This window comes from Suncus etruscus, chromosome 13 (assembly GCF_024139225.1).
Source record: "Suncus etruscus isolate mSunEtr1 chromosome 13, mSunEtr1.pri.cur, whole genome shotgun sequence".
Classification (NCBI taxonomy): Eukaryota; Metazoa; Chordata; class Mammalia; order Eulipotyphla; family Soricidae; genus Suncus; species Suncus etruscus.
The window spans coordinates 95,928,738-95,944,806 of NC_064860.1; the positions used below are offsets into that span (position 1 = coordinate 95,928,738).

General features: G+C 48.4%; 1 pseudogene; it reads right to left on the reverse strand.

Moving 5' to 3' along the window:
• Positions 1 to 2,255: 2,255 nt before the first annotated feature.
• LOC126026867 (uncharacterized) lies at positions 2,256 to 2,356 on the reverse strand (annotated as a pseudogene).
• Positions 2,357 to 16,069: the final 13,713 nt, after the last annotated feature.

The window sequence follows — 16,069 nt, forward strand, 5'->3', positions numbered from 1 at the left end:
AGGAACCAACCTAGGAGAAAAGATGCATTTGTGGTTTTGTTGTTGTTTTCTTTTGGGCCACACCTGGTGACATTCAGGGGTTACTCCTGGCTCTGTTCTTAGAAATCACTCCTGGCTTGGGGGACCATATGGGACGCCAGGGGATAAAACCACGGTTCGTCCTAGTTCAGCTGTGTGCGAGGCAAATGCTCTACCGCTGCGCCACCGCTCCGGCCCCTGCATTTGTGATTTTTCAGACTGATGGCCACAGCCAAGGACTCAAAGCTGTACTTGGCTGTGCTTAAATCTCAAGAGTGTGGACTGGACGAAGTATCTAGAATTCTTTGCTGGGCACAGCTTGGCTTTTCTATTAGTGCTTCAGAAAATCAGGAACCCCTGACAACCTTTCATGAGAAAAACAGCCATAGATAAGAAGTCAGAGTGGCAGCACAGTGGGGAGGGTGTTTGCTTCCCATGCAGCTGACCCAGGTTCGAGTCCCAGCATCCCATAGTGTCCCTCGAGCCTGTCAGTAGTGATCCCTGGGTGCAGAGTAAGGAGTAAGTCCTGAAAGCTGCTGGGTTTGATACAAAACCTCCTCCCAAAACAAAACAAAATGAAGAGTATTAGCACAGTGGTAGGGCATTTGCCTTGCACACAGCTGACCCAGGACAGAAACTGGTTCAAATCCCGGCATCCCATATGGTCCCCTGAGCCTGCCAGGAGCGATTTCTGAGAACAGAGTCAGGAGTAATCCCTGAGCAGTCAGAGCACCACTGTGTGTGGCTGATCCCCGAAAGAGATAAGTAATCTTTTTAAAAATAATGCATTTGATGGGGCTGGTGAGATACCATGGAGGTAAGGCGTTTGCCTTACATATAGAAGGTCAGTGGTTCAAATCCCGGCATCCCATATGGTCCCCCGAGCCTGCCAGGAGCGATTTCTGAGCGTAGAGCCAGGAGTAACCCCTGAGCGCTGATGGGTGTGACCCAAAAACAAACAAACAAAAAAAATGCATTTGGGAACATAAATAGCTAAGGGCAGGCATGATGCATAGCCGGTAGGGGCCTTGCACATGGCTCACCCAGCTTTGATCCTAGGCATCCCATATGTTTCCCTGAATCCCATGAGTGATTCCTGAGTACAGAGCCAGGAGTAACTCCTGAATGCCTCAAAACAAAGACAAGCAAAATAAAAAAGTTAAAAGGGTCTAATTATTTTAAGTATTCAATGTGAAAAACCAAAATTCTGATGTGGAAACAACTAAACCAACCATAATAAAGAAGACTTGACATAATTATGTTTAAAAGTCAAAAGTGAAGACAAAATTGGATGGTGTGGTCCTAATTTCTAACCAGGACCTTGATACACTGTTTTGGGGTCCTTGTAGACAGAGAATATGATTGTAAAACCATGTTTCATCAACCCCTCCAAAAGAGTCATCCCAACTGAAGGAACTGGGTTGAAATGACTTTTTTTTTTTTTTGGTTTTTGGGCCACACCCGGTAGTGCTCAGGGGTGACTCCTCCTGGCTGTCTGCTCAGAAATAGCTCCTGGCAGGCACCGGGGATCATATGGGACACCGGGATTCGAACCAACCACCTTAGGTCCTGGATCGGCTGCTTGCAAGGCAAACGCCGCAGCTGTGCTATCTCTCCGGGCCCGAAATGACTTCTAATTTAAAATCACTTCCATGCAGGTCTTGATTGACAGCTCCGGAACTCCTTAGCTCAGTGAAATAACTCCCAGAGTCAGTTGTGTGATTTCTTCCTGCTACATAGAGCTAAAATAACTTGCAGCTCTGAAAAATTATTTAAAAATTTATATTTTTGCATCTCACACCTTGCTTAACCAGTGGGGAGAAAAGATCCTGTTTTACATGATGGTACTTAGGACCACTCCTGGCTGTGCTGAGGGAGCATGCGTGGTGGTGCTTGGGACCCACATGTCCCAGAGACCCCCACCCGCCGAAGGGGAGACTTGCAGTGGAGAGAGACACGGGCCTGGGCTTGCGGGCTGGGTGAGCACTGGCCACCCAGGCAGGCACCAAGCCACTAGTTTCGTTTTCTTCTTTTTGGGGCACACCTGGCTGTTAGGGATCACTCCTAGTGGGCTCTGGGGGACTTATGGGATGGCAGGGATTGAACCTGGGTTGGCTGTGTGCAACACATACGCCCTGCCTGCTGTCTCTATGACCTGGCCCCAGGAAATTCATTTCTGTTTGTTTGTTTTTGGGCCGCATTTTTATTTATTTATTTATTTATTTCTGTTTATTTTTAAATTTTTGGAATGCTTCACAAATTTGTGTGTCATCCTTTCGCAGGGGCCATGCTAATCTCTGCATCATTCTAATTTTAGCATATGTATTTTTTTTAATAGTCCCTAACTTGGTTGTTATTCGTCATCCATTGATTTCCTCCAGTTGCCACTCGAGTGAAGCCAGATGGGGTGTCTTTGTCCATGTGTTTTCTTTCACAAGCGCAGTTGAGTTTTTCCTGTTGTTGAGCACTGCAGGAATTTAGGGCCTTACAAGGTGATCCTCCCTCTCCCATGGTCCACTCCTCAACCCTTTATTTTCCTATAGAGCTAAGGAGTTTTCCATCATGCAAACACCATGTCCCCCTGTCTTTACCCCCATGGTTGTACACTAGGCTTGTTTCCACTTTTTTGTTTGTTTGTTTTTTTGGGGTCAGACCTGGCTCTGCTCTCAGAAATCGCTCCTGGGAGGCTCAGAGGACCATATGGGATCATGGGATTCGAACCAACACCTGTCTTGGGTTGGCTGCATGCAAGGTAAATGCCCTACTGCTGTGCTATCTCTCCAGCCCCGTTTCCAGTTCTTGATGATTATAAAGTGTGGCAAACCTTCCCCCACAACCCCCTCTATTGAGGTATAAATGACATGCATTTTGTTGCATACATTTAAACATAGTTTGCCAAGAAACTGATAAAAACATTCACAGGAACAATGGCTGCTATCAACACACCTGCCATTCTTAAATTTTTCCTTATTCCCCCTTTTTTTTTTGGTTTGGGGGAAGTAGATACAAGTACATCCAGTGGTGCTCAGGGCTTCCTCTGGCTCTGTGATAAGGGGTCACTCACTCCTGGTAGGATTAGGGGCACCAGATAGGGTGCCCAGGATTGAATCTGGGTTGGCCACGGGCAAGGCAAATGCCCTACCTGCTGTGCTGTTGCTCTGGCCCCCTGCAACGATGGTTTTAGAAACCAGTGTTCCAGGTCCAGTTTCACATCTGATTCAGTCTGACTGGCACTCGCTGGTCATTTATTCTGCATTGGTACCCTTCCTGCCGCCGCCACACACAGACATCTGCTGGAAGGCCTGGAAAGGAAAGCAACCTACCTGTAGTGGTGACTGTCCCTAAGGGCAGGTGCGGGCGGGCTGAGGGCTGAGGTTTGAGCCCAGGTTCTTCGCAATTGGGCTTACGAGGTTTCCAGGGTCGGAGTTTTGGACACGCTCGGATCTCTTTCCAAGGAAAGAACAGATCGCAAAACACCTAGAGTGACATTTCATGGAGAAACCAAAAAAATAGCGGTCAGCTCACCCCACTCAACTGTTTGTTCCTGTGTGCTCCAGTTCAAGATTTTGACCCAGTCTTAACAGTGTTTATCTGCTCATTAGTAATGTGCACGGCAGTATACTCTGGATGTGTGAAGGCTTTGACCTTTTTTTTGTTTTATTTCTTGGCCACATCCAGTGTCAATCTGTGACTCCACCCCGATTTACGTGTAACTACCTGCAAGACCCGCCCATTCCTGGGAGGGGTCTTGGGAAGGTTAGATAAGGCCTTGGATCCAAGGGATTAGGAATTTTGGGCAGCATGGAGAGGGAACAGGAGGAGACATGGCTGGAAAGGCTGAGACGCAGGGCAAGCTAAGGACAGCATGTGTAAATGGTTAAGATTGACCACACATGTGGTGGATAGGGCATGGATAAAGCAGATACTTCCTGAAGCCTGCTTTCCTGGACCCAGATACCCGCTGGCTGAAGGGGGTTGTAGAGCTACGTGGCCTGGGATGGCAGAGAAAAGCCCCTCCATGTGTCCACCACCATCCAAAACCATCCTAATGGCTGTAACTACAGCAATCGGGTTATTCCTGGCTCTGCACTCAATAATCATTCCTGGCAGGGATGCTGGGGATTGAATCTGGTTGGCCTCGTGCAAGGCAAACACCTTCCTCGCTGTGCTATCACTGAGGCCCCTGAAATGCTGATTTCTATGGCTGTGAGTGAGAGCTAAGACAGGGACAGCTGCTCTCACATTTGCTAACTGGTCAATGAGATCAAATATGAAGGAGAAATTGGGAATAATGTCAGAAAAGAAGAAACAAGCTCTTTGAGTCTACAAAACAGGGACATTATTTATTTGAGAAATCCTGTAAAACATTATAAGGATAATTCAATAAAAAGGCAGGTTGTTTTTTTTTTTAATTTTTGTTTTTGGGCCACACCTTCAGGAATCACACCTGGAGTGTTTGGGGACCCTATGGGATGCCGGGGATCAAACCTGGGTCAGCTCTGCAAGGCAAGAGCCCTACCTGCTATACTATCTCTCCAGCTCCTAGTTTTGTAGCTTGGTTTTTGGGCCATACCCAGTAGCACTCAGGTGTTACTCCTGGCTCTGTGCTCAGGGACCAATTCCTGGCAGTGCTCAGGGGACTATATGGAGTGCTGAGGATCGAACCTGGTTGGTCTTGTGCAAGACAAACGTTCCCCCCCCCCCACTCTGGCTCCTCATTTTGCTTTTGATAAAATTATGCAAAATTCATGCTGGAGGGACTGTAGCTTTTGCCTTGCATGGGGCTGACCCAGGAAGGACCTGGGTTCAATCCCTGGTGTCCGGACATATGGTCCCCCAGGCCAGGAGTGCTTTTTTATTTTTGTTTTGTTTTTTGGGCCACATCCAGCGGCACTCAGGGGTTACTCCTGGCTCTCTGCTATGAAATCATTCCTGGCAGGCACGGGGGACCCTAAGGGATGCCAGGATTCAAATCACTATTGGTCCTGGGTTGGCTGCTTGCAAGGCAAATGCCCTTCCACTGTGCTATCTCTCCAGCCCCAGGAGCAATATCTGAACGCATAGCCAGGAGTATCCCTGAGTGTCACTGGGTATGGCCCAAAAACAAAAACAAAAAAATTCATGCTGCAAAAATACAGATGGACTCATACAAAGGATTCTGGGAAAGAACGACAAGAAGGGGCCAGCACTATCAAACACTGAGAAAAGACAGAGCCTGGCACTGAGCATGAATGATTGGAGTGGAAGTGTTTACACAAGTTCAAACATGGAAACAAACAGACACATACAAAACCAAAAATAGTGGGATGGAGCCAGTGGGATCTCACATAGTCCTTATTGCTTTATTGTATCAGAAAAGAAATAGAAGATGGCCCAGAGCAATGCTCAGGCCCAAACAGCACGGAGGGCGTTTTCTTTGCAATCAACGGACCCAGGTTCAATCTCCAGCACCCCACATGACCCCCAACCACCATGAGGAGTAATTCTTTTTTTGTTTTTGTTTTTGGGTCACACCCGGCGGTGCTCAGGGGTTACTCCTGGCTCCATACTCCTGGCAGGCTCTGGGGACCATATGGGATGCCGGGATTCCAACCAATGACCTTCTGCATGAAAGGCAAACACCTTACCTCCATGCTATCTCTCCGGCCCCCTGAGAAGTAATTCTTGAGTGCAAAACTAGGAGTAAGCCCCTGGGAATCATCTGATGTGGCTCCCCCAGGCACCATAAAGAAAGCAAAAAGGAGGGGCCAGAGTGATAATGCAGGGAGCAGTAAGGCATTTGCCTTGCATGCGGCTGACCTAGAACAGACCGTGGTTAGATCCCCGGCATCCCATATGGTCCCAAGACAGGACAATTTCTGAGTGCATAGCCAGGAGTAAACCCTGAGTGCCACCAGGTGTGGTCTGAAAATCAAATAAATAAATAAATAAATAAATAAATAAAAAGAAAGAAAGAAAAAAAAAAAGCAAACAAAGAAGAGGGGCTAGGGGCCAGAGATAGCATGGAGGTAAGGTGTTTGCCTTTCATGCAGAAGGTCATCGGTTCGAACCCCGGCATCCCATATGGTCCCCTGAGCCTGCCAGGAGCGATTTCTGAGCATAGAGCCAGGAGTAATCCCTGAGCGCTGCTGGTGTGACCCAAAAACCAAAAAAAAAAAAAAAAAAAAGAGGGGCTGGAGCGATAATGAAGCGGTAGGGCATTTTCCTTGCATGCAGCTGACCCAGGACAGACCTGGGTTCGATCCCTAGCATCAAAAAAAAAAAAAAAAAAAGTCCACATCAACTCCCCCCACCCGCACAAATCCAAAGCAAAAAACACACAAAACTGTCACATACTAAAAACCCCAAATAGGGGCCGGAGAGATAGCATGGAGGTAAGGCGTTTGCCTTTCATGCAGGAGGTCATCGGTTCGAATCCCGGCGCCCCATATGGTCCCCTGTGCCTGCCAGGAGCAATTTCTGAGCCTGGAGCCAGGAATAACCCCTGAGCACTGCCAGGTGTGACCCAAAAACCAAAAAAAAAAAAAAAAAAAAAAAAAACCCCAAATAAAAAACAAACATACCAAAAACTCACATACCAAAAACCCAAAACCAGAACCAAAAATCAAAAGAGTCTTTGTAATAGATAAATCAGCAAGTGTAAAGGCACACTAGTTGCTGGGAAAACTACTTTTATATGTATTTTTGTTTTCGGCCACATTCAGTGGTTCTCAGGGATCACTCATGGTGGACTCGGGATCATCTAGGATCCAGAGGATCAAACCTGGGTCAGGCATGTGCATGGTAAATGCCCTCTTCACTGAGCTACTGCCCTGGAACCCTCATACATTCATTTTCTAGGCCATGTCTACATGTTGTCTATCACCCTCCATAGAGAAAGGTGGATGCACTTAGCTCCATGGGCAGCTGGTAAACACCCCTGCCCCCGTCCTCCCAGAACCCCGACAGCCACAGAAGTGGTGAGGAATCTTGTCACTTTGCAGGACCACAGGCTCTGGAGGCAGGGGAACAGTCCTGGGTATCTGAGCAGGCCGACGGAGTCCTGTTGGCCTCATCAAGGACCAGAAGAGGAGGCTGGCACAACAGCACAGCAGGTAGGACGTTTGCCTTGCACATGGCTAACCAGGTTCGATTCCTGGCATGCCAGATGGTCTTCGAGCCTGCCAGGAGTGATTGATTCCTGAGTGCAGAGACAAGAGTAACCCCTGAAAAAAAGAAAAAAGAAGACAGCCAGGAGAGAAGGGGGTCAGAGAGAGGTGACCCAGAATCCACACAGAGAAATGGATGATTCCAAGACGAAGAGAAAGCGCTCACAGACTGTGGGACAAGATGATAGGCGCAAGGAGTTTGGAGTGACGGAATCTGGCACTGTCAGGCAGAGGGTGGTGGGAGGAAGTCTCAGAGGAAGCCTGAGGCCAGTGAATTGAGTCTGTGCCGGAAGAAGAACTGGCATCATCTACCCAAGACAAAGGGAAACACTTGAAGGAGAAACCTAGCTGTTGCCCAACAGAAGGCTTCGCAGGACAATGATGGCACATGGTGACACAGGCCTTCAGGTGTTTCTGTGACCTGAGGGGGCCCTCGGTTCAGAGGGTTCTTCTGGCAGGAATGGGACCAATGATGGTTCTGATCAAACACTGACCAGAAGCAAGCAGATCTGTTCTCTAGAAGCAAAGGCCTGACGCCTTGCACAGAGCTGAGGAAGCAGGAGCAGAAAAGCTCTGGTGCCGTGGGTGGGTGGATGTTCCTATCTTAGCCTCTTGGGAACAGGCAAATGCTGAAAGCTCTTCTTTTTTTTGGAGTTGTTTTTGAGGGTTACTCCTGGCCCTGTGCTCAGAAATTGCTCCTGGCAGGCTCAGATGTCTGGTCCATCTCTGATCAGCAGTGTGCAAGGCAAATGACCTACTGCTGTGCTCACCTCAGCCCCACATGCTGAAAGCTTGGATTCTAAGAATCCAATTCCACCTTCCTGCTTTAGACATCTGTCTCCTCTGAAGATCGGAGATGGTAAGTGAAAAAATGACTGCTCAGGGCCGGAGTGACAATATAGCGGGAAAGGCACTTGCTTTGCACAAGGATGACCCAGGTTTGATCCCAAGAATTCCATTTAGTCCACCTAAGCCTGGCAAGACTGATTTGAGTGTAGAGCCAGGAATCAGCTCTGAGCACTGACAGGTACAGTCTCTCCTCTCCCTATTGATGCTCAGGGTTGGAGAGATGGTGGGGGGCGGGATAATGTGCTATGCATATGATTCTTACTAATTTGATCCTGGGTAGCGCACCAGGTCTACCAAGGATGGCCAGGAGTGAGCCCTCAGTTCAGAGTGAGGAGTGATCCCCAAACACAGAGCCAGAGTGATCCATGAGCACAGAACCAGGAGTGAGCCATGAGCACACTGGTACAGTCCCTGAATCAAAATAAGCCCTGAGTGAGATCAAGGAGACTATTCTGGGGGCTGGAGAGATAGCATGGAGGTAGGGTGTTGGCCTTGCATACAGAAGGATGGTGGTACAAATCCCGGCATCCCACAAGGTCCCCCAATCCTGCCAGGAGCAGTTTCTGAGTGTAGAGCCAGGAGTAATCTCTGAGCACTGCCGAGTGTGACCCAGAAACAAAACAAAACAAAACAAAGAAACAAACAAAAGGGCCCGGAGAGATAGCACAGTGGCGTTTGCCTTGCAAGCAGCTGATCCAGGACCTAACGTGGTTGGTTCGAATCTTGGTGTCCCACGTGGTCCCCGTGCCTGCTAGGAGCTGTTTCTGAGCAGCCAGGAGTAACCCCTGAGCACCGCCGGGTGTGGCCCAAAAACCAAAAAAAAAACCAAAAAACAAAAAAAACAAACAAAAAGGAGTCTATTCTGGAAAAACACAAGCTCATGTGGAGGAGGCCAGGCCGCAGAAGAGATTGCACAGTGAGCGGATGGAAGGACAGAGAGACAGATAACTTCATGAACTTGTTGGGTGTAGAAGCTAAGACTCCCAGTCAACCCAACAAAATTAGCTGCAGACTAAGACACCAAGTTTCAAGCTGAAAACATGCCGTATCTTGGGTGCTTACAGAGTAGGTCTAACTTACTCAACGCTTTTATCATTTGATGTGATTTTTTGGTTTTTGGATCACATCTGGCAGTGCTCAGAGATTACTCCTGTTTCTGCACTCAGAAATCACTCCTGGCAGGCTGGGGGGACCATATGGGATGCTGGGACTCAAACTTGGGTCCATCCTAGGTCAGTCCCATGCAAGGCAAACATCCTACTTCTGTGGTAACGCTCTGGACCCTATTTGATGTGATTGTTTTAGATAGAATGCTCAGATTTATTAAGGCCACTTCAAAGAGCTCCCTAGATCTAGACACCCAGCCTCTACTTTCTTGGAGGAACTAGGCAAGGACAGGAAGAGTGAGTTAGTGATTCTAGGCCAGAAATCCATACCCAAGCCCCCGCCACTGAGTTCTCCCTCCTGGGCACTTTTCTCCCAGTTTCCCTGTGGACTGGATTTCCACTAGAAGGCGAGAGCTACAAAGTGAGTAAAAATCTGTCTCTGGCTCCCTCCTCAGACCTGCAGCCCAATGCCACTGCAGTGCTCTAGACAGCTGGGCTTCACTGCGTGGACTGCAGGGCCTGAGTTGGGCTGAAGTAACAGAATGTGGGAGTCAGTCATGGGCCCCTTAAGGCTGTGACTTTAAGGGTCTCACTGTGACTCCTGAGACAGGTATTCAGTGGCAGAACTATCAGGGATGAGCATGTTTCTGTGTGTGTGTGTGTGTGTGTGTGTGTGTGTGTGTGTGTGTGTGTGTGTGAGAGAGAGAGAGAGAGAGAGAGAGAGAGAGAGGAGAGAGAGGAGAGAGAACACAGAGACAGAGAGAAAGAGAGAGACAGAGAGAGAGGGACAGACAAGAGAACAATCAGTCTAAATTCCTCAATTATCAGGGATGAGCATGCTTCTGGTATGTGTGTGTGCGAGAGAGACAGAGACAGAGAGAGGGATAGACATACAAGAGAGCAATCAGTCTAAATTCCTTCACTTCCTTTTCTCACTTGGAAAGAGATTCTAAATTTCTCTTTCTCTTCCCTAAGCTCCCTCGACCCACCCACTATTTTGTTTTGGGACTGCACCCTGTTTTGCTCAGGGATCACCCCTGGCTAGCCTTGGAGGTGTCAGGTACTGAACCCCATTGGTGTGCAAGCCAAGTGCCTGCCTCACCCCTGTGCTCTCCCCGGGCCCTTCCTATCAGCTCTGAGACCCCTATTGGTGCCTAAGAGCCCAGGGTGACGTTTCATTAAATCTTACTAGTCAGGTGCTTAGTGTTTTTTCTCGCATGTCTTGCACACGCGGAAATTTTTCATCTACAGGGAAGGTAAGGACATTCTCAGAAGTGCCCAAGATGGGAAATGATAGTGGTGAGTGGAGGCCTGGTGACAGGCAAGCCAGGGGTCTATGGCTTCTCCTGGGTCTTCTCAAGGAGGTGCTGACTGACCAGCCCATGTATTTAGGGCTCATGGAGTGATGGCTGCATTGTGGGGTGCAGGGGAGGGTCCAGCATACATGTGAATATTTATTCAGGGCTCACGGAGTGATGGCAAACACGGGGTATAGGTGCAGGGGAGGGCCCGGCAGGGCTCGCGAAGTCATGACTTGTTGTGGGGTGCAGGTAGGATCTGGGATATATATGCAAATATATTTATGGTTCACAGAGTGATGGTAGCATTTTGGGGTGCAGGGGAGGGTCCAGGAGGGCTCACGGAGTAATGACTTGTTGTGGGGTCCAGGGGAGGATCTGGGATACACTGGGGTGTAGGGGAGGATCCGGGATACGCGTGCAAATATATGCAGGGCTCACGGAGTGCTGACTGTGTTCTGGGGTGCAGGGCAGGGTCCGGGATGCACGTGCGCATCTAGTCGGGGTTCACGGCTGCGCGGTGGGGCGCAGAGGGCGTCCAGGCTGCGCGTGCGCATGCGCACACAGAAGCTCACCGGCGTCCGGGTGGGTTTCCGGCCCCATGAGTCTTGCGGAATCCCCTGAAGCGACGAGAAGAGGCGAGACACGAGGCTTCGAGCTGAGGCGTGAGGAAGAGAAGAAAAGGCGTGGCCGCGGCCCCCGGCCGAGTTACACTACCCAGTTACGCGACTGCGGGGCCAGGGCGGAACGACGCGGGGTACGCCGGGCCCACAGCTCCGCGCCGCTCCGGGCAGCGCCAACGCCTCCACTTCCGGCTTGGGCGCGTCGTCATGGAGACCGGCGCGCGACTCCTCCTGTGATTGGCCAGTTGGTCAGAGGGCGGGGCTAGGAAGACGGCGCGCACGCGTATTTTAACGCGCGCGGCTGGAGCGGGGAGGGGATTTGGAAGGAAGTTCCCATGCGCGCTTCGATACACCCAGACGGGCGGGGCTAGGAAGGCTCGCGGCGCGCACGCGCATTTTGGGGGGGGGGGCTGGAAGGAGATGCGCACGCGTACTTCGAGGCATTCCTCCAAGGGGCGGAGCCAGGGAGACGGTGCGCGTGCGCACGTGGACTTGCCTCGCTGTCCAGACGATTTTTGGGTGTCTAGGCCGGTGGTCTCCGCCACCGTCGCCTCCCTGTTCTCGAGGCTCTTGCTAAGCACCTCGGCTGCTAAGAAGCATCCTAGGGTGGGATGAGGCAGCTGGGAAGCGGTGGATGTGTGCAGGGGGAGTGTAGTCTGGAAACGACCTCGACTCGACTAAGGGTCCTGCAGAGTTGGAATGCTGGGCACAGTACAAAGACATCTTTGATTACATTTCTTATCTATCTATCTATCTATCTATCTATCTATCTATCTATCTATCTATCTATCTATCTGTCTGTCTGTCTGTCTGTCTGTCTGTCTGTCTGTCTGTCTGTCTGTCTGTCTATCTATCATCCATCTATCTATCTATCATCTATCTATGCCTCTTATGTTTTATTTTATAATATCTTGCTGGGCACAGTACAAGGACATCTTTGATTACATTTCTTTTTTTTTTTTTTTTTTGGTTTTTGGGGCACACCCAGCAGTGCTCAGGGGTTACTCCTGGCTGTCTGCTCAGAAATAGCTCCTGGCAGGCAAGGGGGACCATATGGGTCACCGGGATTCGAACCAACCACCTTTGGTCCTGGATCGGCTGCTTGCAAGGCAAACGCCGCTGTGCTATCTCTCCGGGCCCTGATTACATTTCTTATCTCTCATCTATCTATCAATCTATCAATCTTATCTATCTATCTATCTATCTATCATCTATCTATCTATCTCTATCTTTCTATCATCTGTCTATCTAATCTATCATCTATCTATCATCTATCTATCTCTGTCCATCCATCCATCCATCATCTATCTACCTACGCCTCTTATGTATTATTTTATAATATCTTTATTTAAGCACCATGATTACAGACATGATTGTAGTGAGTTTCAGTCATAAACAGAACAACCCCCCCTTCCTCAGTGCTACATTCCCTCCACCAAAGCACCACCATCTCCCTCCTAGTTTTCTGACTCTTTTATTTTATTTTTTTTGATTTTTGAGCCCCCTCAGGGGTTCTCAGGGCTTCCTCCCGGCTCTGCACTCTGGGATCACTCCTGGTGTTGCAGGGAATGGGGGACCCTATGGGATGCCGGGGATCGAACCCGGGTTTGCAAACCGATAGGTGGACTTGGTTCCCTGAACTTTCCCGAGGTTCTGTGTGAAAGTTCACCTTTCTGATCTTTCATCTAAATGCTGGGGGCTACCTTATTCTTTGACGTTAGGTCAAAAGTGGATATTTTACTAAGCTCACAGTTTGGATTGTTGGAATGGTTAGGCATTCTGATTTTTTTTGGAGTGGGAGAGGTAGGGCCTACACTGGGAGGTGCTCAGGCTTACTCTTGGCTCAGTGCTCAGGGCTTAATTCTGACTCTGCTCAGGAATCACTCCTAACAGGCTCAGATGACCACATGGGATGTGGGAGATTGAAACCAGGTAGGTATGTGGAAGGCAAGCGCCCAGCCCAGTGAATTATTTATTGCCTGGGCCCCAATTTGTATTTTGTTTTTGGGGGCTGCACATAACAATGCTCAGGGGTTACTCCGGATACGTACTCAGAAATTATTCTTGGGGGCCTCGGGAGACCAGAGTATATGCCAGGGTTCTAACTCAGCTTGGCCGTTTGCAAGACAAGCACTCTACCTGCTGTCCTCTCTCTGGTCCCTGATTCTGTAATTTTGTTTTTGTATTTGAGATACGCCTGGGGGTGTTCATATACTTCCAGGACCTTATGGGATGGCTAGTGTGAACCTGGGTCTGCTTCGTGCAAAGCAAGAGCCTTACCTGCTATCAGATATCTCTAGCCTCATGTATTTTTTTTTCTTTATTATAGAATGCCCTGGGAGCCCTGTGGTTCTGTGTGTATGCCAGGCACCTCTCTAGCCCTCTCCACAGCCTGTGCTTTGGGAGTTTATCAGAACGAGACAGTGGGTGCATCTTCAAGCTTAAGCACCCATGCTGGCATTTGAAGCCTGGTCCTCCATGGATCGTTTGTGTGCCTGTTTTCTGTTTCAGTGGCCCAGGCTTCTCTGGTCTTTTGACAGAATGGTCACCTGAAACTTGGCTGGTGGTGAGCCATGCGCCGTGTGTGTGTGTGTGTGTGTGTGTGTGTGTGTGTGTGTGACAGGTGTGGTAGGTGTGATAGACTGGATGTTTTTGCCAAGCAGCTGTGCTCAGGAGACAGATGTTTTATTATTTCATAGATATGCAGGAGAGGGAGGAAGGGAAGAGAAGAAAAAAAATTGCACATTGCAGAAAGACTATAGGCTTTTTCCGATTGAAAATGAGTCAGTAGAGAAACAGTCGAGCAAACGAGAAACGTGAAGAGGCAGCTGCTTGGATTCGACACCCAGGATAGGGCCACCCAGGTCCCTCGGCACAACCCACCCCACAGGACACAGGGGTGCCATGCCAGATATTTGAATTTGTCAAAAATATGCAATATTGGTCAAGTGTCAGAAGGATTTTCAACCCATAATCCTGTTTGCAGGGACTGAGAAAGTGAAACATGGACTTGTACCTGTTTTGACCTTGTTAACCCTCCACCCAGTCACAACCTCATTATCTATCTAAAGATCTAAGGTTTTTCTCTCTCGAAGACACCCCCACCCCCCTGCCTTTTGTCCTTCTGAATATTCACTGGGGTTACAGTATCACTCTGTTCTCTGAACATTGTTTCCGGAGAAAGGATCTTACTTGTTAGAAATGGTTTTGAATTTTTAGGTTAACAATCCTCAGTATCATTTGCAAAGATTGTGCTTCCAAATAAACTGTCCCATCCTGAGTTTTTGGGTGAGCGAGATTTGGTGTTACTGCCTAGTCCCCTAGAGTTACTTTGTTGATCACTTCCTTTTTATTGTATTTATAAACAATGTGCCCTTAGGACATGAGCAATAGCACAGCAGGGAGGGTACTCATCTTGCTGGTGGCAGGTTTGATCCCTGGCACAGATGGTCCCCCAAATTGCAGAGCTAGGAGTAAGCCCTGAGTGCCAGTAGGTGTGGTTCAAAACCAAAAGAAATAAAATGCCTTTATCATTTCAAGTTACCCATAAAGTTAAACAGAAGCCTTGGTGGCTGGAGAGATAGCACAGCGATAGGGTGTTTGTTTGCCTTACCAACCAGGACGGGCAGTGGTTTGATTCCTGGCATTCCATATGGTCCCCTGAGTCTGCCAGGAGCAATTTCTTTCTTTCTCTCTTTCTCTCTTTCTCTCTTTCTCTCTCTCTCTCTCTCTCTCTCTCTCTCTTTCTTCTTTCTTTCTTTCTTTCTTTTCTTCTTCTTTTTCTTTCTTTTCTTTCTTTCTTTCTTTCTTTTTTTTTTTTCTTTCTTTCTTTCTTTCTTCTTTCTTTCTCTTTCTTTCTTCTTTCTTTCTTTCTTTCTTTTTCTTTCTTTCTTCCCTTCCTTCCCTCCCTCCCTCCTTCCTCCCTCCCTCCCTCCCTCCCTCCCTCCCTCCCTTCCTTCCTTCCTTCCTTCCTTCCTTCCTTCCTTCCTTCCTTCCTTCCTTCCTTCCTTCCTTTTTTATTTATTTATTTATTTATTTATTTATTTATTTATTTATTTTTTGTGGTTTTTGGGCCACACCGGCGGTGCTCAGAGGTTACTCCTGGCTGCTCAGAAATAGCTCCTGGCAGGCACAGGGGACCATATGGGACACCGGGATTCGAACCAACCACCTTTGGTCCTGTATTGGCTGCTTGCAAGGCAAACATCACTGTGCTATCTCTCCGGGCCCATGCCAGGAGCAATTTCTGAGTGCAGAGCCAGGAGGAACCTCAGCGCTGCTAGGTGTAGCCCCAAAACAAAACAAAACAAAACAAAAAATTAAACAGAAGCCAAAAACGTGCCATCTTGTATTACTGATCATAGTGAAATGATCTGAGACTAAAGAATTAAAAAAAAAAAAAAAAAAAAAAAAGGGGCCGGTGAGGTGGCGCTAGAGGTTAGGTGTCTGCCTTGCAAGCGCTAGCCAAGGAAAGGACCACGGTTCGATCCCCCGGCGTCCCATATGGTTCCCCCCAAGCCAGGGGCAATTTCTGAGCGCGTAGCCAGGAGTAACCCCTGAGCATCAAACGGGTGTGGCCCGAAAAACCAAAAAAAAAAAAAAAAAAAAGAAAAAAAGAATTTGGGTAGAATACCTTATACTTATAAATTAGGTAAGAGTGTTATTTGATTTAAACATCAAGCAAAAAGATGGGAAACAAATGGCCTATATTGTCACTATGTTGTAGTTTATTTCCAAAATTAAGGGACAGACGTACTGAGTTTTAAATACTTTTGGAGGGCCAGAGTGATAGCACAGCATCAGGGTGTTTGCCTTGTACATGGCCCATGGCCGACCCGGGATGGGCCTGGGTTCAATCCCAGGCATCTCATATGGTCCCCTGAGTCTGCCAGGAGTGATTTCTGAGCATAGAGCTAGGAGTAATCTCCGAGCACTGCTGGGTGTGGCCCAAAAATCAAACAAAAAATAAATGAATACTTTTGGAGTATTTATACTTGTTTTCGATTTGGGGTCTACACCTGATGGTG